Source organism: Nipponia nippon, unplaced genomic scaffold (genome assembly GCF_047370975.1).
Source record: "Nipponia nippon isolate SJK-2023a ecotype South Korea unplaced genomic scaffold, ASM4737097v1 scaffold_2, whole genome shotgun sequence".
NCBI classification, from domain to species: domain Eukaryota; kingdom Metazoa; phylum Chordata; class Aves; order Pelecaniformes; family Threskiornithidae; genus Nipponia; species Nipponia nippon.
Genome location: NW_028262336.1, coordinates 108,399,531 through 108,413,047, shown reverse-complemented (window position 1 = coordinate 108,413,047; position 13,517 = coordinate 108,399,531).

Here is a 13,517-nt window from a genome sequence, read left to right as displayed (position 1 = left end):
GCGTCCTCCGCCCGCCCGCCCGCCCGCCGGCGGGCACCGGGTTGCTCCCCCGCGGGTCTCCCGGCCCCGGCCCCCCGGAGCCTGGCCGTGCCCTCCCGCCGGAGCCCGGCGCTGGGGGAGTTTCCAGCCGCCGGGGCCGCAGCGCTGCCGGGGCGGGGAGCGGGACTCGCCGCCGGGCTCCTCCGGGGAAGGCGCGAACCGGGCTTGCGAGTCCCGGCCCAAACGCTGAGCGCTGGGGGTCTGCGCCCCGCAGAGCCCCTCTCCTGCCCCGCAAAAAGACCCCGGCAGCGCCGCGTCCCGTCGCCGGCTCCTGGGCCGGGGGCCAGGTCAGGCCGGTGCCGCACAGCCTTTCCCCGGCTGCCGGGCTCGGTGCTCGGAGCGCCCCAAAGCCCCCGGGGGCCCGGGGCTCCTCTCCCCGCCTTCCCTGGGGAGGGGGAGCGGCGGCGCAGCCTGCCCTGTGCGGGGCCTGACCCGGACCAGCACCGGTCCCCTGCCAGCAGCACTGAGCGCTCAGAGCAGGGAAGCCAGGAAGGGGCAGCACTGGCTAAGGATGCTCCAGAAGTCTGCCCAGCCAGCGCTGCTGCCGGCCTTCGCTGACCCTGTGACATCCAGGACCACCTTAGAAATATATTTCTCCTCCCTATGCACTTACCTCGTATTTTCCATACGTGTTTTATTTTGTGAAAGACCAGAAGAGAGCCCGTGACAGCAAAACTCAACCGCGGTGTTTCCAGTTTTCCCCTGTGTAGCCAGAGAAAGGCCACTGGGTGAGTCAGGTCTTTGAATTGACCCAGTATGGCCCTTTCTATATTTTTACGCTATGAAATAAGTCACAAGAGTGTCTGCATGGGGCAGGTAAATGTGATCACCCCCATTTTACAGAAAAGGAAATGGAGGCACATAGAGAGGTTAGGCAGCTAGTCCAAGGCCATAGGAAGCTGGTGACAAGAGACAGAAATAGAACTCAGATCTCCCGTGTCCCACCAGACCGTCCTGTGCAAGAAAAAAGATGAGAAGTTGGTGTTGTTTTTAACTTGAGAACTGTTTAACTTTCAAGTTTAAAGTCTGTGAGAATATTTCCTGCATGCTTCTGTCTGACTCCTAGTCATAAGTGACACCTTAAGCTAAGGATTTAAGCCTGCATTTTCCAATCTTCCTGCCCCAACTGAGACCTTGAAAATAAAATATTATGGATACCTTCCCCCTCATCTGCTCACACCATGGGGGGAAGGACCCAGAGGTTTCTTTCCCAAAGAGGATGACTCATAAGAAATCACCTCCTCCAGTGGAGAGAACAGCAGCTGGGAAAACAGTCGGCCAGTGAGGACAGACCAGCCAGAAGTAGGACACTGGGCACCCTGACAGCTCAGACCCCCTAGAAGCAAGGGCTCCCTGTGGAAGGAGCTAAGGGAACTGTACGTCCCTGCCTTTGACCTACCCAGTGCTGAGTACGTGCTGAGTCTGAGATGATGCAGGCCCCATCACAAGCTCAGCAGCTGTGCCACACCAGTTCCTCCCCAGCTTCTTCACACCTCCTACATCACAGTTGCATTCAGTCACAGCCTTCCAAAGACCACAGCACTTTGGCAAGACATACCTCCTTCCTTCTCCAATGGATGCCATCAGCTCCTGATCTACCCAAGGAGCTGAGGACTAGGGAAGGCAAACCTGAAGATCTGCTCGTAACCCCTCATCACTCTTCATATACTAAAGCCAGGGAGAGAAGAGATGTGGAGCTTGCATGAAGACTGGAAAGATCCCAGTAGTGAGATACGGGGAAGAAAGAGGCAGCAGACATTCCCATAAAGCAGAATGAAGGTACAATGGGAAGCCTGTGCCTGGAACTGGATGAAAGCCATCTCTAAACACATAGGCTGAAGCATCTGGACAGAAGGACAGTGTGCGTGTGAAGGGGAGGGCTGCGTGGAACCTAATTTGATCTTATTTTTTTGTGTACTACTGTGTAACTGGCAACACCTAATAGGGTAAGAACTTAATTTTAAGAGTGGTTTAGGTGCTATGGCCAAACAAACACTAAGGAGCTGCTCATAGACCTGTCCCAGGCACATGTCCATCCTGCAGGCAATATGATCTCTTCATACCAGAATCTTAAGACCAGTGCTAAATGGTGGGTGGCATATGTGAGGACAATTTTTATCCTTGGAATAAAGGTTACATAACTGTCGTTACACTGCCTTCAGTTCCGAAAAGTGGGAAAATACTTTTTTCAAGCATTTGTTAAAAAGACTATTACTAAATACTAGAAAGTAAATCAGCCAAATTTAGCAGCTGAGAGTAAGCCCTCTTTGAAACCTGTCAGGGAAACATCCTTGCTGCAAGGCTGATCATCTGCTCAATCGCCAGCACTACAGAAGCTGCAGAAGAAAGAGGAGAAACAGCCTTCACAGTAGACAACATCTGTTTTTATTATTCACTTGCAGCCCAGCAGTACCTTGTATTGTTGCATTTTACCCTGCTCTGGAGGAAGATGGCGTCTACCAAGCCTTTTGCTTGAACAACGCATACATCTGACACCAAGATCATCAAGTTGTCAGGTAGCAAAAGCACCAACTCTCCAACATGCATCCCTTACTCCTCCCTGGACAACAAGACTCATTGGAACAACACAGAAAATGAGCAATAGGAAATTTGATGGAAAAGATGAGTGATGAGGGCATTCAGCTCCTGGGTCCACCTTGAGCAGCAGACTAGCATGCTGCAAAGAAACACAGACACCACCCTGAGCACATAGGACCTTTCATAGCTGAATACTTAACCAGGGCATTGCCTCTTGTCTGCTCTCGGCCAGTCTTCATGACTTGCATGTCTGGCTTCAAGGGTTAGGTAGGGTGAAGACTCCTCTCAACCCGGATATGACTTAGTCAAGTTGCTGGAATACATCCTGAGGTTGTGGATTCTACTCCCCTTTGGAAGCAGGACACTTGGAACATCCTGAGTTAAGGTTTTAGCCAAGTCTCCTGGGAGGAATCACTTGGACAGTTCCTGTGAATCTGGCAAAAATAAAGAGCCTGGAAAATCCCACTCACGCCAGCAGCTGATACGCTCACAACCTGACCTGACTCTTCCCAGTCATAGAAGCAGTTTTTTATTTGCACTGGTGCTTCAAAAGGCTCCTTGTGGCACTGGTTCCAATGCTCAGAGCATTACACAAAAGGTGACCACCAGCACCTGCACAGCAGGTGCCTGCCCGTAGAAGACTGCACGGGCTGGAGTTACAGCTGAGGGACCTCATGATTATCTGTTGAACCCTGTACTCACAGCAGAGAGAGAGACACCTCACAGGAACAGACTAGACTGCCTTTGAGATGGTCCCAATCTCCAGCTCTTGGGAGAGAAGGAAAGATGTCAAAGCAAAGCAGATTGGATCTCCCTCTGCAGGTCTTCTGCGGAATCTGCATCTACCAACTGACTTCTTTTAAGAGGACTGGGTGCTCCCAGGACCAAAAATATAAGCAAAGCAATATTTCAGTTGATCACCCAAAAACATTACGATTTTTTCAGAGCCAGTGGGAAAGGGTCTAATGCTCCCTGTCCACCAGTGGGAGCCTCCTCCATCCCCATAGTCCCTTGTCCCTTGTCAGTTGCACTGGCACAACCATTTCTGGGGCTCACAACCATTTCTGAGGCTAAGTGTAAAACAAATTCGTGAAATAATTCAGGATGTAACTTGCCTGCTTTGTATGGAGCACCACTTATACCTGGGTTGTTTCACTGATACAGCTCACAGCACACCCACACAATGAGAGGGACAGCAAACTGTGACAACTGGAAGAATATTGGAGCTTTTTATACTGACCTAGCTACTTGGGAGACTGTAACCTGGAGCAAGATCCTAAGCGATATGGTCTGGGTCTACTCTGACCAAGGTCTTCCTCTGACTCTCTTTTCATCTCTCTTTTCAATAAGGTGTTTCCAGTCACCATTATTTTGACATCCTCTGGTCCCACCTCCCTACGGCAGGAACAGAGTTTGAGAAACCCATTATCAAGTAAATCCCATTTACCATCACCATGATAGCTTTAGCTGCTGCTGTTATTTAGATTTGCCCACTACATTGAAAGTTGCATGTGAACCGAAGTAAAGTTCCTTAGTTTTCTGCAGGACTGTGTCAAGAAAAAGCTGAGACCTCTTCTCTGTATTACAGTGTTTACTGGGACAGCTACTTATACCTGCATGTGCACAGGTAAGTGTATGCAGGGACATAAACTACAGCTGTGGTTGTGCTTTCCCTCAGCAAGGCTGAGCTTTACCTTATGTTATATAGACTCTTGGCTCTGTACCCAGTCAGTTTGTGTGGCAATGACAGCCGAAAGCTGCAGCAAAGAATTAGTCCTTGCAGGACAACCTCACAGCACTGCTGCCCATCCTTCACAGAAGGGTATGACAGCTCAGAGCAGTGATTATGTCACCTCTTCACCCAAACTTCCCACCCACATCAAGGCTAGGTCTGCTTTTGAGGGCAGGTAAAGCAGGCAGCTCTCTAACCACAGCAAGAAAGTAGAAGCAATGGGAGCACGTCATCTGCTGCTGCTCATTTTTTATTATAATTAGTCAACTGGCACAAGCAATTAATCAGATTACCTGGTAGTTTATTGGGAGGTTAGGAAGCTAATGAGTAAGAGCTCCTGCAATACTTGGGCCCGAAGAGTACCCCCCTTCCAGGAGTTTTGGTGGCTGAGTTGATGATCTTAGCTGGCGGAGTGCATGGTCGGTGCCTTCGCTGGCAGTGGCTGTTGTGGAGAAAGCTAGAGGCGAGGGTCTGCCCCTCCTGTCCTTTGGGAGCTGCTCTGAAACTGAGGCCGTACCACTGGTCCCTGCTTGTGCTACACCACAGCTGTGTCACAGCAGCTACACCCGCACCCGTGGGTCTTGTACCTCTGCCGTTTTGACTCTGACCCGCACCCGCTGGCTTGGCTTGCCCTCAGACCTGCCTCATCACTGTGGCCTTGCTGGGGGACAGCCAGACTGTGTCTGAGCCTGACCACTGTCTCTGGACCTGATCCTGACCCAGACTGGCCATTCCTCATCCCAGCTCCTTGCTGGTGCGGCAACTGCTCCCACCTGCCTTTTTACTGTGCTTGGCTCACTCGGGGAGCAGCTGGCCCTCACTGGTCCCTGCCACATCCAATGTGATTTTGGCTCTGCCCGCATCTCTTCTTCCTGTCAGGTCCATGCAGCAGAACGCCAGTGATTTCATCCTCCTTACTAAAAGCAAACTCTATTACAATACACATTTTCTTTCAAAATACTACACAATTGGTTTATATGTGTATTCAGCAATATTTCACTAAACAGGAAAAAAAAAAGTGGAACAAGAATTTTTTGTCCCTGAAAAAAACTCAAGTACAATAAAAGAATGCGAGTAAGCATTTCCACTCTATGCACACATGCGCGGGCTGGACCCCACTCGCACGCATGCACACCTGCATCAATATGGGAATGACCTACTTTCGGCATAGCTGGGTTAGTGTGGTGGTGACGTAGTGCTCCCAGCTTCGTCTCCCAGGCATCTGAAATCCAGTCCCCAGCCATCGCTTCTTCCCTTTATCCGGGAGAATATGTATATGCCTTTCCTGGAGCCATCGGTACATGAATGTACCAGGGTAAGTGTTTAGAAAAAGGCAAGACCACATGAAAGGACCGATTGCATCTCCTCCCTGTGGAATCGGGCCAAGGTCACTGCATTTCAGTGGGAAAGACAACCAGAAGGTCAGCAAAAGAACCACAAAACCAAACGAAAACATGTCAAAAAGGGAAAACTACCCAGGAAAATATTGGGCCATGAAAAGAAAACCAGCCTTACAATGAAGAGCTCTTTTCCTCTTACCACCCCAAACACCAGCCCCTCGATGCTTACTGTTTCCCTCACCATAATACAAACCAGGCCTCCACGCCGGGAGCCCGCGCAGCTGCTGCTCGCAGAGAAGCTGGTGACTCAGTGATGTGCACGAATGCCTACGTCCTGATTATTTTGGAACAAATCAGATACAAAATGTGAACAAAAGCAAACAGTTATCTGACCACAGAAATGATGTTCACAGGAGTATCTTGGGAGCTGTACTGGGAAATGCGGGATACGTACAGCACTGTCAAGGTCCTGCAGCACCGGAGTGATGCGTATGCTTACACCACATGTGCCCCAATTAGTAGGGTTGGTGTACTGCCTGCCCCATGTGCTGGTTCACTCACACGACCACAAGCAGAGCAATTTCAGGAGAGAGGATTCAGGGTGCGAGTTTGGAGCTCTGGGCCCGGGGAGGTCCAACTGGGCTAAATCAGTAGCGATGCAAGTCCACCAGACAGGTGGAAAGAAAGAGGGCCCACTGCAACGTTTGCCCAGAACCTCATCAGAGCTATCTCCAGCTGCAGTGTTTGCCCAGAACCATGTCAGAGCTATCTCCAGCTCCATCTGCAAGTAGCAAGGATGATGTTTTACAGAGGAAGACTAAGGAGAGCTGCACCGGCCTGGGGGGAATAAAAGAGCTTCCTCTGAAATGCACTAGAATTGGCTTTTCTTTCAGTCTCCAGGCATGATTGAGATTTTCAAGACAACAGTTTTAAGATAGCTCTTTTCCACAATACATTTCCTTGAAAATAAGTAAAAAGTAAAGCATAAAAAAAGTGTTAAAAAAACAGTAAAAAAATGAAACTGGATGACAGGAATAGTTAAAAGGTTGTTTCACTTCCAGTTCCACAAGATACTCGTGGTGATGTGGGCAGTTATTACCTTAGTGATGCAGCAGTGTCATTTCCACGCTGTAAAATTAGTATCTTTGCTTCCTTCGGTGCAGGAAAACCATAACCAGCAGATCAGCACAACGTGGGGGCAGAAAAGGGTTGCCTGCTGACTCGGCAAGCCTCAGAGCTGCCCATCTGGCACTTTGAACCCCATCTGGGAATGCTCTCTTGTCACCAGGTCCAGCAGACAGGATCGAGCACAGGTCTAGGAGGGAGAATGATCTGTGCATAAACTAATCTCACAAGTACCAGGAGCTGCTGATACAGTTTATGTGTGTCCTTACCTTGCAAAGTTACCAACTCATCTCCTGAAGCTGAGGTTTAGGTTGTTGTTGGCAAAGGGGGAAAGACAAGAAGAGCAGATCAGAAGATTTTGGTGACAAGAGTTAGAGATCCTCAGAGTTCGCACTGACTTCTCCTCAGTCCCAGTAATGGGCAGCCGGAGGGAAGATGGAAAAGCCAGGACTGGGCTGCAGTCACTGAATCCAAACCCACAATTGCCTGAACACCACAAGGCAATGAAGAACATAACATCATTTGAAGAACAATTGTGGAATGTGTATTATACTTTATACACAGACAGTCTTTGTTGAGGTAAAACTTGCCCCAAAGGTGTATGTCTGTACGGGACTAACTATGTCTTTTTTAAGTGTGCAATACAAGGGCTGAGCATTTCCTGGGGAGAGACGGATTAGAAAGACATTTTAATGTCTTATTAACAAGTGTGTGCCCTTTCTGGGACGAGCACTGTGCGAGGACTAATATCATTAGAAGAAACTGGTTAAAAGTTATTTCATGGAGTCGGACTTTACAGGTAGCACGAGCTGTCAAAGGGCAGAGCTCTCAGTTTGGCTTTTTTTAACTCTCCCAACTAGAAATAGTCCTTCCCCCCCCCGCTTTTTTTTTTCCCCCGAAAGGAGGAGATAAGCAGGCTGCGTTCCCATGCAAAGAACCAGGAGACGCTGTGACTCCCCGTGCCACCTTCAGCCCAAGGCAGACGGCGGGGAGCGGGAGGAACCCGCGGCAGGGCCCGGGGGCGCAGCAGCAGGAACGCCGAGGGACGCCCCGGGCCCGGGGCTGCAGCGGGCGGGGGCCGGGCGGGAGGGCGCGGGGAGCCGCCGGCCGCCTCACCTCGCGGCGGGCGGGGCGGAGCGGGGCGGAGCGGGGCGGAGCGGGGCGCGCTTCTTCCGCGGGGGCGGCGGCAGCGGCCCTGCCCGCGGGCTGCGGAGCCGCGCTCGGGTCTTCCCCTGCGGCGGGGAGGATGCGGAGAGGAGGCTGCTGCCGCTTCCCTTCCCGAGAGCCAGCGAGCCGAATTTCCCGGGGTGTGTACGGTCAGCAATAAAAAGAGAAACGCACGATCCAAGTTAATTTTCCACCCCCGAAAGGAAATGCTGCTTCCTGTATTATGCAAGGCTGGTGCCAACAACACTGACACAGGAGTCTATTGTCTTTTTCACAAAGCCGTGGTGGGGAAGGACGCCTGAGAAAATAGTCCTTTTTGCAACAGCAAGGAGCTTTTGATCTTTGGGGGGGGGGAAAAAGAGAGAAAAGCGGGTGTGCGCGGGGGGCTGGGAGGGACGCACCGGGCGGAGCGGGGAGCGCGGCGGGGCCGGCCGGCAGCCGGTACCGGGATGCCCCTCGCCGTGCCTCCAGCCCCGCTCAAGGCGGCCAGGATGCGCCAAAGTGCCTGCAAATGTCTTTCCTTTTCCATAAAAAGCGATCACACGGCTTCAGCCCTGCTTCCGATGCGTGCAAGCCGGAACAAAGACACCAGGGATTAAGAGCCTCTTCCTGCCCCCACCCCCCCCACACCCCTCACCCCCCGGTTTAATGCAGGTGACTTACAAAGCCTTGGTCACCGGGAAGGAGCTAACGTCTGCCTCATCGGTGCTGGGGCTGCCCCGGCTCCCCCGCCGCCGGCCCGGGCCTCGGGGACGCGGCTGCACGGCGGTACCGGTCCCCCCAGGTGGGAGCCGGGCGATGCCGGTGCCCCCCGTTACCGGCGCCCGGCCGGCCGGCAGCGCGGCACAAGCGGGGGGCTGGCACCCCGCACGGCTCCAGGGGGCCGGGATCCCCCCGCTGGCCCGGGGGGCTCCCTCTCCGCACCGGCCAGGGCACGGGGTCGGCGGTGGTGGGGCCGGCGGTGGTCGGGCCAGCTGCGACCCCCGGCAGTTTATGAGCAGGAACGGTGAAGCGACATCTGAAGAAGAGCCGCGGTGTTGCCAAAGGCAGTTCGGGAGACATGCTTTCCCGCCAGAGGCTTTAGAAATATCATGGCTTTCTTTCCCTTCAATAAGTAATAAAGGGTGAAACACTTTATTCCTACTCCAGAAGGATCACGTCAGTCCAAAAGAGGGTATTTGGATCCTTGGATATTTGGGTTCATTCCATTTTGCTGCTGTTATCCCTTGTTGCTGATGTTAGCCTTTGTTAAATCTTAAAGAGTTAATGTTTCCTTAAAGGAGCTTTTAAAAGAACAATTCGTATTCTTAAAATAGTTCTTATAAACTTTCTTATTAGTTCTTATTAAAGGCTAGTTCCTGCCTTTCTTAATGGGATACAAAGCCCATTTCCAAGGGAAGTCTATGTCCAGCAAGAGCAGCAGGGTCAGGCTCTTGCTTTGACTGTTTTCTGGCAGCTGTCTGTCTGCAGGATGGGATCACTTTGGCGGACTAATGACTGACAGTGGCTCATTATGAGAAAATGCAAATCATTTTGTTTAAATGGGCATGCTTGCCATCAAAAAGAAAACCTAATGTTCCTCTTCACACATGTAGATAGGCTGATTTAAAGGCATTTTAGGGAAAGAGGATATGGGGAACCTTCAAGAATGATGATGAATCTTCTATACAGAAATAGAGGGGGATTTCTCAAGTCCAAGAGCAGGGTTCTTTTAAGAATTCTTAAATCTTGCTTCATTTTTGTGTCTCCTTTGCTGTGAAAACAAAACAGAACAAAAATCCCAAAGTAAAACAGAACATCTGGGTTCCCAGTAGCTTGCAAGGTGCTCGCCACTGAATACAGCTGTTTGTAAATGATGGTGAATATCACCGGTGGCCTTCCAACCCTACAGTTTGGGTCTGTAGTTTCTAACGCCGTGCCCAACTCTGGCCCGTGGTCCTTAGCTCCCATCTGACCTCAGATACAGTCGTTTTTAAGGCTCTCAGCATGCCAGCTCTTCAGGCTCTATCCAGGCTTTCTATGGAGGCCAGGCATACTGCAGGCAGGAAAAGCTGTGCTCTTTCTGCCTGTGGTACTGCCCACCCTTCCCCCAGCCCTTAGATGTGGGCAATTCAAGTTTATCTCCCACAGACTCTGCCATAGACTTCTGTTATCTGGAATAAGCCCCAGAGGCACAAATCCTTAAAGGCATTGAAGTGCCTAACTCCCATCAGAATGAGGGATGTAGTTGTCTAAATACCGCTGATAATCTACAAAGTTGCTCACGATTTGTGTAACAGAGATCACGTAAGTAAAGGAAAATTTCCTTTATTTTTACTGCTGCTGTGGCTACTGCTATTATTCAACATCTGTGCTAGGCTGTACTCACAAGTCCAAGTCGGGAGTTAGGAGTCCGCTGGGAGAAGGAGCACAAGGAGCAAAGGGTCTGGTTATGAGATTTCATATCCGAAGAGTACGCTGAGAAACAGCCAATACGTCTGACACAGAAATGGTAACAATGGGAAGATTGTCATGAGCTGCCCGAGCACAAAAGTGCATTCAGCACGCCAGCCGCCTTCTGCTTTCAAGGGTTTTTCAGGGTTGACGACAGAAGTAGATTCGTAATGTTACAAGCATGTTTCTCCTGCCCCTCTGATGACGGCTGGTCACTGGGTATCAGACGATGCCTACTGGAACATCTGTCACGAAGCCATGGAAAAACAAGTTAGCCCAGCTTCTTGGGCCTTTGTTGGGAATGAGTTGGAAATGGGAGGGATCCCTTCCTTGCACCCACCTATGTCTGTACATGTCCGACCTCTTCATGGCAAAATACAAAGTGCGCTTGTGAATTTAGAACGTAAATTCGGGAAAGGGCTAGTCTTTACACTGGATTCAGCCAGCAATGAAGTTAAGATGTCCATCATTTTGGTGAGATGGATGAGGCTTATTAAGAGAGGAAATAGGCACAGCCCTAAGGGATAGGATACACCAAACGAGCACCTAAAAATAAACTCTTTGTTTTTCCTGTTCCATGAAAGCTATTGTTGAAGTTGCCACAGAAATATTTCATAATTGTGAAACAAAAAAACACCCAAGAGGTAATCTCTCCTCTACCTGAGATTTCTCAGTGCAGTACAAACTCTGCAAAAATTTCAGTGTGTTTGAAATAATCTATAGATCCAGATGGGGACAAATTTGTAAATATTCATCATTAATAGGACTCAAAAAAACAAAGCCACCATTAGTTACAGATCTAATTCAAACGCTTTAAAACATGATCCAGCCAAAGGTGTCAGTTTGTATGCTTTATGAGGGGTAAATCTGCACAAATGTTGTAATTCTACAGGTCACGTAAGGATGAAATGCGTCCAATTTCACACAGCATGAGCAATGGGGTCAGAAAATCAGTTCTCTTGGTCGAGTCATCAAAACCAGTCCTGCAGACAGACTCGTTGTTCGATCCCTTTCGCTGTGTATCAGGCTCCAGCGTCAGAAACGTAGTGCTGTGACCACAGGAACTACGGAAACCTGGTTTCCTACATAGCTTGAGGTTTCTGTGTTTGAGAAAGTGTGAGCTCTGCTCAATGCTTTTCCCATAGGTGAACATTCATAAGGCGTTTAAATGCCCTGGTGAGCCCAGGGACACGCTGGTGACTGGTAAGGTATGAGTTCATAATAAAGCCTTTCCCTCAGTTTTATCTCTTATGGGTTCTCTTTACTCTACCTAGTCCCTATTTTCATGAAAACTGTAGGAATATAATTACCTTTAAGATCTATTATTTTATATCAGCTTTAATTAAAACTGGCCAACAGATTCCAAAGGGCTCTTTGGTGAGGTAGGAACCATTCAGGTACACACCAGTTGCTCACACAACTCTCATTTATTTAGAAAACAATGCTAAGTGCTTAGATTTTTTGCTGTCCCGGTTCTTTCTAAAGAAAAGGTGTAGCAGAACCTTATTCCCCTACTTTAGAGAATTTCTTCCAATTTCCAGCCTAAGTGAATTCATGCCAACTTTACATTTTTCTGGTTTTATGCTGACTTTGTCTTTCTAGCTTAAATACCATCTATTTACAGGTATTTATTCCTTGATACATACCTACATCAGACACAGAATCAACTTTATTTTTACTTTAATTGCCTCCTCACATAGGACCGGAATGCCCTAGTAGACATTCCCTACACCTATCCCAGTTTTAACTCATTTTTCTTGACCATTCAAAACTACCATGCCTTTTCATGGCAGTTTCACACTGATGGGTCATGGCCTTTCTGAGATACTGAATACATCCTTTTTTTTTTTTTTTGCTCTGTCACCAACAGTGTATGATTGCCAAACTTATAGCAGATATTTTCGATTAATTTACTCAGAACAAAAGTCATTGAACTGTTCTGCTTCTCAGTCTCCTGAAGTTGTGAGCATAGCTTGACTCACAGATTTTGGTAAGTTATTTTAAGCATTATGTACAAAAATATTCCATTTTGAAAGTTGGTTTTATTGGGGATTTTCTGCTCTCTCATACATATGTACACAGCAATTTGGAATGTGAGACTTGCAACTATAGGGAACGAAAACTACCAGTTCTGGTTCGCCTTGTCAAGGAAAGAGAGGAGTGCTCTCTGCAGAAAAGAACAGAATGCTGCAAGATAAAACAAAACAAAACACACTGCTATTCAGGAGAGAAACCTCTAAAAATGTAGCTGAAAGAGCTTTCAACCACCAAAATTGCATACTGTTTCAGAAGACAGCTGCACAACTGAAACAAGAAGCAAGGTGCTTGCAAAAATCCAGTCTATTCAAAAACAAATACATGTCATCTGAAAGTGAATACTTAGTTTCATGATTCACAAGAGATGTATCAGTTTGTACTTCTGTCTCTCCTCCCACGTAAGGATCCTGAAACTCTTTCAAAAAATCAAGAGATGAACATTCGCAACATTTTGGAAATGAGAAACATCCTCGTTTCTGAACCAGACTACTTCTCAGTGACCACATGCTACTTGAGGGCATGAAAAGGCTTCATCAGCCTGTCTGTCCAGGATGGAGAGCTCCTTGAAGACCTGCGATGTGAAGTATTTCTCCTTTGAGCCCTGTTGAGGAGAATAATCTTTCAGTCAGCTACTTCTTCATGTTCCTTCAGCAGCCCTGCCATTTTGGCCCATGCACAGGGATCAATTTCGTTGCCAAATGTAGGTGTCTAATCCCACCTGTAATATCCTGAGGCATGCAAGCAATCCACCCACAGGCGGCATGGGTGCAGCATACCCTGGCCTCTCAGGAGCAATGGCCGGAGTCCAGGAGGGATTGCCTGGGCCTGTACGATGACTGGATCCCAATGTTTGGACAATAGAATTGTCCCTCAGGCTTCCTTCTTAACACGTTTCAGAAATTTCCATCTTCTCTTCTAGGTAAGACACTGCTGAGTTCTTTTGAAATGTGCTGTAATTAAATACCACTTAGTACCTGGTATTTTCTAAGGAATTTACTTTCAAAGTCATTTAGGCCTAGATTTACACTACGTCTTTGTAGTTGATGTTTTCTACTGGCTGCACACCTTTGAAGGCTTAGAGTGAGCCAATAGGAAACACAAGGCAC